This window comes from Cibotium barometz, chromosome 59 (genome assembly GCF_041138505.1).
Source record: "Cibotium barometz isolate CiBa-2024 chromosome 59, ASM4113850v1, whole genome shotgun sequence".
NCBI lineage: Eukaryota > Viridiplantae > Streptophyta > Polypodiopsida > Cyatheales > Cibotiaceae > Cibotium > Cibotium barometz.
Window position 1 is genome coordinate 28,867,855 of NC_141104.1, and position 7,660 is coordinate 28,875,514.

Consider the following 7,660-nt stretch of genomic DNA (forward strand, 5'->3'; position numbering starts at 1 on the left):
CTTCTATATTATATGGATGTGGCACACATGCAAGGGTTGACTTGCATTTTGTGGATACCACACTTTTGGCTCTCTCTCTCTCTCTCTCGTTTTTGTGTGTGAGCTTCTCCATCCTACACCTAACCCTAATGTGCAGGTTTGTGTGTGTGAGTGTGTGAGTCCAACACCAATAGATACTCTGTGGAATCCACCAAGGGTGTATCATCCTCCTTGGATAACTTGGCATTGGGATCCATGGGACAAGAGAGCGGTGTACAATCTGACAACCCATAAAGTGAGAGCAGCTTCTTCACATACTTCTACTCAGAAATGAAGATACAATCATCTTTCTGCCAAACCTCCAGCCCAAGAAAATAATATAGAAGGCCAAGATCAGTCATCTCAAATGTCTCTCAAAGCTTGGACTGAACTTGTGTGACCAACCCAATACCTGAGCCAGAAAGAACGAGATCATCAACATGCAAAATAATGACACAAATATCTCCATCAGAAAGAAGCACATAGAGATTGCTGTTAGCATATGCCCTCTCAAAGCCAAGAGATAACAAGAAGGTATCAATTTTCTGATATCACGCACAGGGTGCCTGTTTGAGACCATAAAGAGCCTTTTGCAAAAGATACACATGGGTGTCTTGTCCCTGAATCACAAAACCAAGAGGTTGTTCAACATAAACTTCCTCCTCTAAATCTCCATTCAGAAAAGCGGATTTGACATCCATCTAGAACACAGGCCATCTGAAGTGTGCAGCCAGAGCCAAAACAATCCTGATAGTGGTATACCTGGCTGTAGAAGCAAATGTCTCATCAAAGTCTTCACCTGCCTTCTGAGCATATCCTCGAGCAACAAGGCAGGCTTTGTACTTGTCAAAAGTACCATTTGCATGAAACTTGACTTTGAAAATCCATTTCACACCAATAACACAACGATATAAAGGCTATGGCACCAAAGACCAAGTGTTATTCCTCTCAACAGAGGCCATCTTTGCTTCCATGGCTTGCCGCCACTGCGGCTATGAAAGAGCCCCATCTAGACTCTCAGTGGAGAGCATAATTCACTATGTGATGAGATGTGGAAGCTCGAGATGAACGGCAAGGTCCACGGGTGATGGTAGAGATCTAGTTATGGAGTTGTGCATCAGTGACTAAACCCACCAGCGTAGGCCAAGCATGAAGAAGAAGATGATCTAGCTGCAATAGAGAACTCAACCGATGCTGCTGGAAGTGGTGATGAAGTAAGCACTGGCGAGGTTAATCCCGAGGTCAAAGCAGGACTCGTAGAGGGACCGAGAGCTACAGAAGCTGATGCAACAGCAACGGGTGACTGTGAAGGAGCACCTGGCACCGGGGTTGCAACAAGGGGAGGAGGAGGAGCTGGACGTGGAAGAGGTAAAAGATCACTAGCATCTACCGGGAATGGATCTTCCAGAAAGTCGGAAGAAGTGTGGAATAAGTGGACATTTGCAATTGCTCAATAGCCTAAACTTCCAAGGAATACTTTTAGAGGACTAAAGCTTACATGATTTGCATTGATGAGCCTTAAAAAATAGGCATAGCAATTAGACTAGATAGGATAGGCAAGAATAGAGCTGAGAAGACACCTTGATGAGCATATCAAGGTGGACAAAAAGGGCAGCCCCAGCAACACACTACGATGCTGGCAGGATTCCATGAAGGGTAACTATCAAAGTAGTTTGGTTACGTCCCAAAAGGCTTAGGAATAGGGCTAGGGACATGAATTAACCTAGGGCTTCGCTAGGGCGTGGTGACCTCAATTAACCCATGGCTTCGCTAGGGCGTGGTGACCTGGAGGATTCACATGTGGCACCCTTCTCATCAAAGTACAAAAATATCCACTCCCTCGAGAACCCCGTGGATGAATCCAGAGGATGCTACGGTTGGGTGGTGAGTTCCTAGCCACAATCTATCGCGGTCATGCAGTGGGGATGATGTCGGGTCTATGAAACAATGTTAGGGTTTCGGTTCTAGGTCAGATGATTCTCTATGGAGACCTTACAAGCTTGACTCGCCATGGCTGTGGCTAAATAGGTCAGCAAACTAGCAAGTGTATGCAGCCCAGTCAGCCACAATCTATCGCAGTCATGCAATGCAAGCGTCGTTGGGTCTATGAAATCTCGGTTTCAGTTCTACGTCAGATGATCCTTGGATGTGGTTTATGGAGATCTTACAAGTTTGACTGGCCATGGCTCTGGCTGGATAGGTGAGCAAACTAGCAAGTGCATGCAGCCCAGTCAGCCAGCCTTTGCGCCTATCAAAAAGCCCTCCTATAAGGGCATCAAACACTTGCCATGACTACGTGACTTGACTTTATGTGTGTAGTCTCTTAAGCTTGCCCACCACTCGCAGTAAAGTGTGTTAAAACCTCCATCCGTGCACCCACCCCAAAACCTCAACATACTCCAGACAACCATAGCCCATTCATCAACGAAGCTCTCTTGCACAGAGCACATATGCTAAACCCTAGCTGTATCCCCACCCAATCATAGGCGCACTCATCAACACAGCACTCACCTCTATCCATGCTCCCACCTCAAAACCCGAAAGATAGCCCCAGAGGCCATCCACCTCACATGCCAAACCATGGGCTCATTCATCAACAAAGCTACGAGCCCGAACCATACCTCTTCACGCATTCTCACATACAACAATAGTTACACCTTCTGACCACCTGCACGTCTCACAGGAACAATACAGTAATGAGGCAAAAGTCACAGACATGCTGGAGAAGTCCCTTCCTCCAACCCACCCCCCCCACACCCTCCTTCTCTCTCTCTCTCTCTATCTCTCTAACCCTGAAGCCTTCTCAACGTAGAAACTGCAGAAAAGACCTGTGTTTTTCCACGAATAAAATCGAAAATTCGCCATCAGAAAGCCAGGTACTTACCGACACAGAACAGCAAGCCGAAGCGATCAAGAACACTCTCCCGTCTTGTGAAATCTTAGGGCCTATTTGATAAATATTTTTTTTTAAGGAAAACAGGTGAACAACAAATATGTAATTTTTTACCAGCAGTGCGGTAGAGCAATTGGTGAAGCGTGTGTGTGTGTTTGGGGTAAGGTCTCATGCGGTAGAGCAATTGGTGAAGCGTGTCTGTGTTTGGACTAAGGTCTCGTGATCGAGTCTTACTTCCGGCTCTCATCTCTAAGGACACTCCTTGGTACAAATAAAAATCTCGCATTACAATAAAAATATGTAATTTCCATTTACCACAAGGCTCATCGTAAAACATTTGCGAAAATAAAATAGCTCGTTCAAACCTTCAAAGCAGAGGTGTATTGTCCTCGCGGATTCTGGAAATGGACCTAAAGGCAAGCGTAGTGAAAGGCTTCCCCGAAGGAAGCCTGAGCGAAGCGATCACCTTTCACCCGAACAATGGGTCGTCCCTTGTATACTTTGAGGTCTCGGGCTAGGAACTGCCATGAATGCTGGAGACTGCCCTGGGTATAAAGCACCGAGGACCTCTTCCTTGAGTAAGAATTTGCATTTCTAAGGTATAGTTTCCAATAAAGGTTTTGTTCTATAACAATGAATTGTGACGAATAATATTTTGTTTACATTGTCTTCTTTTGTGGTCCTTATCAAATTTCCAATTCAAAAGGGATGTCTAAGTTCATCCTCTTTTGGTGTCTTGGGGATCCTTTCCATATTTCCTAAAGTTGTTCTCTTCTAGCTTTGGATTTTCTTGACCCAAGGTACATCTCTCTAGAATTGGCATGAATGATGTTATTAATCTCCTTTGGAATGTCCATTTGACCTACAAGGTATGCTTTCACTCACAAGCAGCCACGCATATGGGTTCAAAAGATTCCAACCAACTTCATGGATTCTAGCAAGAACTTGCCCCATGGTGATCAAAGAACTCTTCCCACCATTTCACATCTTGTTGTCCTGCATATTGCTTTGCTTTGTCACCAAACTTTTTCTCTCTTGAATGCACCTCTTATGATCAATGTCCGTGCATGTCTCCACAGCATCTTCAACCTCCTTCAAATATTCAAGCGGTTTCATCTTAGGAGTTTCATGTTCAATGAATGTCCATTTGATTGCAAGGTATGCTCTCACTCACAAGCGGCCACACAAATGGGTTCAAAGATCCCAACCATCTTCATAGATTCTAGCAAGAACTTGCTCCTGGTGATCCAAGAACTCTTCCCACCATTTTCATGTTGTCCTACATGTTTCTTTGGTTTGTCTCGCCGAACTTTTTCTCTCTTGAATGCACCTCTTATGATCAATGTCCCTACATGTCTCTGCAGCATTTCAAATGTTCAAGTGGTTGTATCTTAGGAGCATTCATATTCAATTTAGGTATAAATGTAAGAAACGAAAGACCACTTACTGATATACTTATCACAAATTGATAATTGATTACCATTGCACCATCCATACTTTTATTTATCAAGAAGCCATGTTGACAATTGCTTACCATATAGACAAACCAAATACGCTTGCTTATTATAGATTGACAATTGCTAACCATATAGACAAATTACACCATCCATATTTTTTATTTTCAAGAAAACATGTTGAATCAAATACATCCCTTTATGGATGTATTTGATGCAACATGTGTTCTTAATAAATAAAAATATGGATGGTGCAATTTGGCATATGCATAAGGGACACATTTGATTCAATATGTTTTCTTGATAAATGAAACGGATGGTGCAATTTGTCCATATGGTAAGCAATTGTCAATCTATGATAGTGACTATCAACAAGTGGTGATCTTTTGTTTGTCTATATGGTAAGCAATTGTCACTCCATGATAAGTGACTATATTAACAAGTGGTATAGTAAGCCATTGGCTTTAGTTTGTCTACATGGTAAGTAATTGTCAATCTATATGGTAGGTGATTTTCAACAACTTAAAGTCAATTTTCTGTTTAAGGTGCTTACAAATGGCCTTAGTGTGTAAGCTTGCTCAATAAGAGACATCAATAACTTAATGTCAATTGTTTGTTTAAGGTGTATTACAAATGGCCTTGGTGTGTAAGCTTCTCAACAAGACATCATTATAGGCTATTGAGAGAGCTTCTTTGCAAATGTACTAAACATTTGATCTATGTGATCATGAGAGAGCTTCTTGCAAATGCACTAAACATTTGATCAATGTGATCATGAGATAGCTTCTTGCAAATGCACTAAATGTTTGATCGATGTGATCATGAGTGTGTCCCATAAGAAGAAAGTTCACTTTCACTTTGTTAAACACCCCTAGATACACTAGCATATTCAATTGCTTTAAAACAATTCTCCCTTATTGTGTTGTCAAGTTGAAGCTGAAGTGCCTTTGGCAAAGCACATTCCCAAGATTAAATGACCAAATGAATTATAAAAATTGTCAAGTTGGGATTGTTATACACATTGGAGTATGTGCACACAATCATTATACAAGAGGCAACCAAGTAAACATGTTACAAGGGTCTTATCATTAACATCTTTTGGTAGCCTTGAGAAATGGGGCAAGTAAGAGAGCCTTTTGGTCCATTCCATCAATCACCCAACCCAATAGACTTCTTTAGAGATGCAATACAATTTTTCAATGATACAATGCTTTCCTTCTCTCATTGACCATTTCAAGGGGACCTCTCTGAATAAGGGCTTCTACCTTGCTATTATTAATTCAAAGGAGTTGGTATACGATATTATTGATTCAAAGGAGTTGGTATACGATATGGTATGAAAAGGAGGGTGTTGGGGAGGGTGGTATTTTACCCATGCTATGCCATGGTCTCTTCTTTTTCATCCGGAGGAAGAGCTCCTTGTCTTCTACCCTGTGTTGCTCACACTCAAGAGGCTTCTTATCTTTTTTTTTTAACGAGATAAATAGCATGGCAAGGGTTATATTTGCTCCTAAGCCTTAATACTCGGCCATGAGGTTGGATGTTGAAGTATGAGTGCTATGGAAAATGGATCATTATGTGCCTACTTACATGGATCTAGACATGGGATTCTTAGATCGCTTCCATCCAACTAGTGGAGGCTTTGTCATCTTTTCCTATGGCATGCTATAGGTATAGAAGAATTGGGCACTATATGTAGGCCTATTTAGCTCATGGAAGTGGTGTTGGTTCAAAGGTCAAGGATGGTATGGAAATCTTCTCTTCATCCAATCGGGAATGGGCTCACCCTTTAATGGTATTAGGAAGAGTATAGGGCCTCGGGGAGGGGAGATGCTAAAAGTAATCAGTCATTGCCTTCTCGGATGAGCCCATTTGAAATATTGATCAACAAGTGTGGGGCTGTGGTGGAGGAGGTGAAGGAAGAGCTACACGAGGATCTCTTAGAGCGACTAGAGGAGCCCTTAAGGGTGGAGGGAATGTGAAGCCTAAAGAAAATATCAATCGTGAATCAAACTTGCTTGATCTCATAGGGATCCTAGAGTTGGTGAAACAAGTGGAGGCCACGGTTAATCCCAAAATGAAAGCATGAAGAGTATGAAATCTCTTGATGCCACACTTTGATCAGATTTTGGAGGAATGGAGGATCATGGCCAAACTACTAAAGAAAGGAGGGGTGCCTACTAAAGAAAGGAGGGGTGCCTACTAGGCATGACGTGAGTCTAGCTCACTAGACCCATGCGAGTTTAGTTCATAAAAAAAAAGGTGTAAGTCCACCTGCCCAACCACTAGACCCATGCGAGTTTAGTTCATACAAAAAAAAGGTGTCAGTCCACTTGCCCAACCAAGCTGAACTATGAGACAATAGATGTGAGTCCACCGAACATGATATGAGCCTAATAAAATGGTTCAAAAAACCTTTAAAATTTAAAAAAATAAAAATGTAGTACCCATTGTTTGATTCCATCTAGACCTGTATGCTAGAGACCGATTTAGAGGAGTTTTAGGAAGAAATGATCCACTTATTAAATGCAGACATGCATGGAGAAACCATGGACCCCTTGGAAATAGGAGGTGCCATCATCTTCTAAGCCCCAAATTTTCCAACAAGCTTAGTGAATAGCACCATAAACTTTGTGAAAAGGGTGTTGAGTTGCTCTATCTTTGGGCAAAATTAAGGAGCAGGAGTAGGATTAGGACCATCCAGGTTTTCTCCAATTGGAAGTAGTCAAACCATGTGTCGGAAGCCACACTTTTCCAAACTTTTGATGTCAACCCTGAGCTAGGTTTGATAATGAGGACATATCTCTTTTGTAGCACCGTTAGGGGCAGGTAATCTACATGGCAATTCACAACCTGGTTTGCAAGTACACATAGTGTAAGTGTGAGTACCACACCTCCTAAAGGAGCCCATTATGGAAGCTTCTTCACCATGGAACCAAGTTTTAGTTCTTCTAGTTCCTCTTTGTTCGGACAAGGAACAAGGATCATCCTTGAAGCAGTTTGACATGCTCAATAGGACTAGCTGTTGTTGCAGAGCTGTTCAGCCTGTTTTGTTGCTGCAGCCTTGGAAATAACAGCAAGACCCTACCACCCGCCATGACACATAAGCCTCTGAACATTCACTAAGGTAGTAGATATTGGATGACTAGGGGGTGGCAGGATGATGGCAAAGCTAAGATCCATGGAGTAGATATTGGATGACCAGGGACTTGGAATGATAAGGCTAGGTATTTCTCTCTCCACCCGAGCGATGATGTCTGTGGCTAGGTTTTTTTCCCCCTCTCTCTCTCTCTAG

General features: G+C 42.5%; 1 protein-coding gene across 5 annotated transcripts in view; it reads right to left on the reverse strand.

Annotated features, from left to right (window-relative positions):
* The window catches only part of LOC147605682 (serine/arginine-rich splicing factor SR30-like), a 63,230-nt gene extending 60,183 nt beyond the window's left edge, over positions 1 to 3,047 (reverse strand). For 2 of the 5 annotated variants that reach the window (XR_015265106.1, XM_086792996.1), the window contains exon 1: positions 2,903 to 3,026. The gene's annotated coding sequence lies outside the window, so the exon portion shown is untranslated. Of the gene's footprint in view, positions 1 to 2,639; positions 2,685 to 2,902 lie in introns of those variants that run through there. The other 3 variants (XM_086792997.1, XM_086792998.1, XM_086793000.1) reach the window with 3 other exon arrangements.
* Positions 3,048 to 7,660: the final 4,613 nt, after the last annotated feature.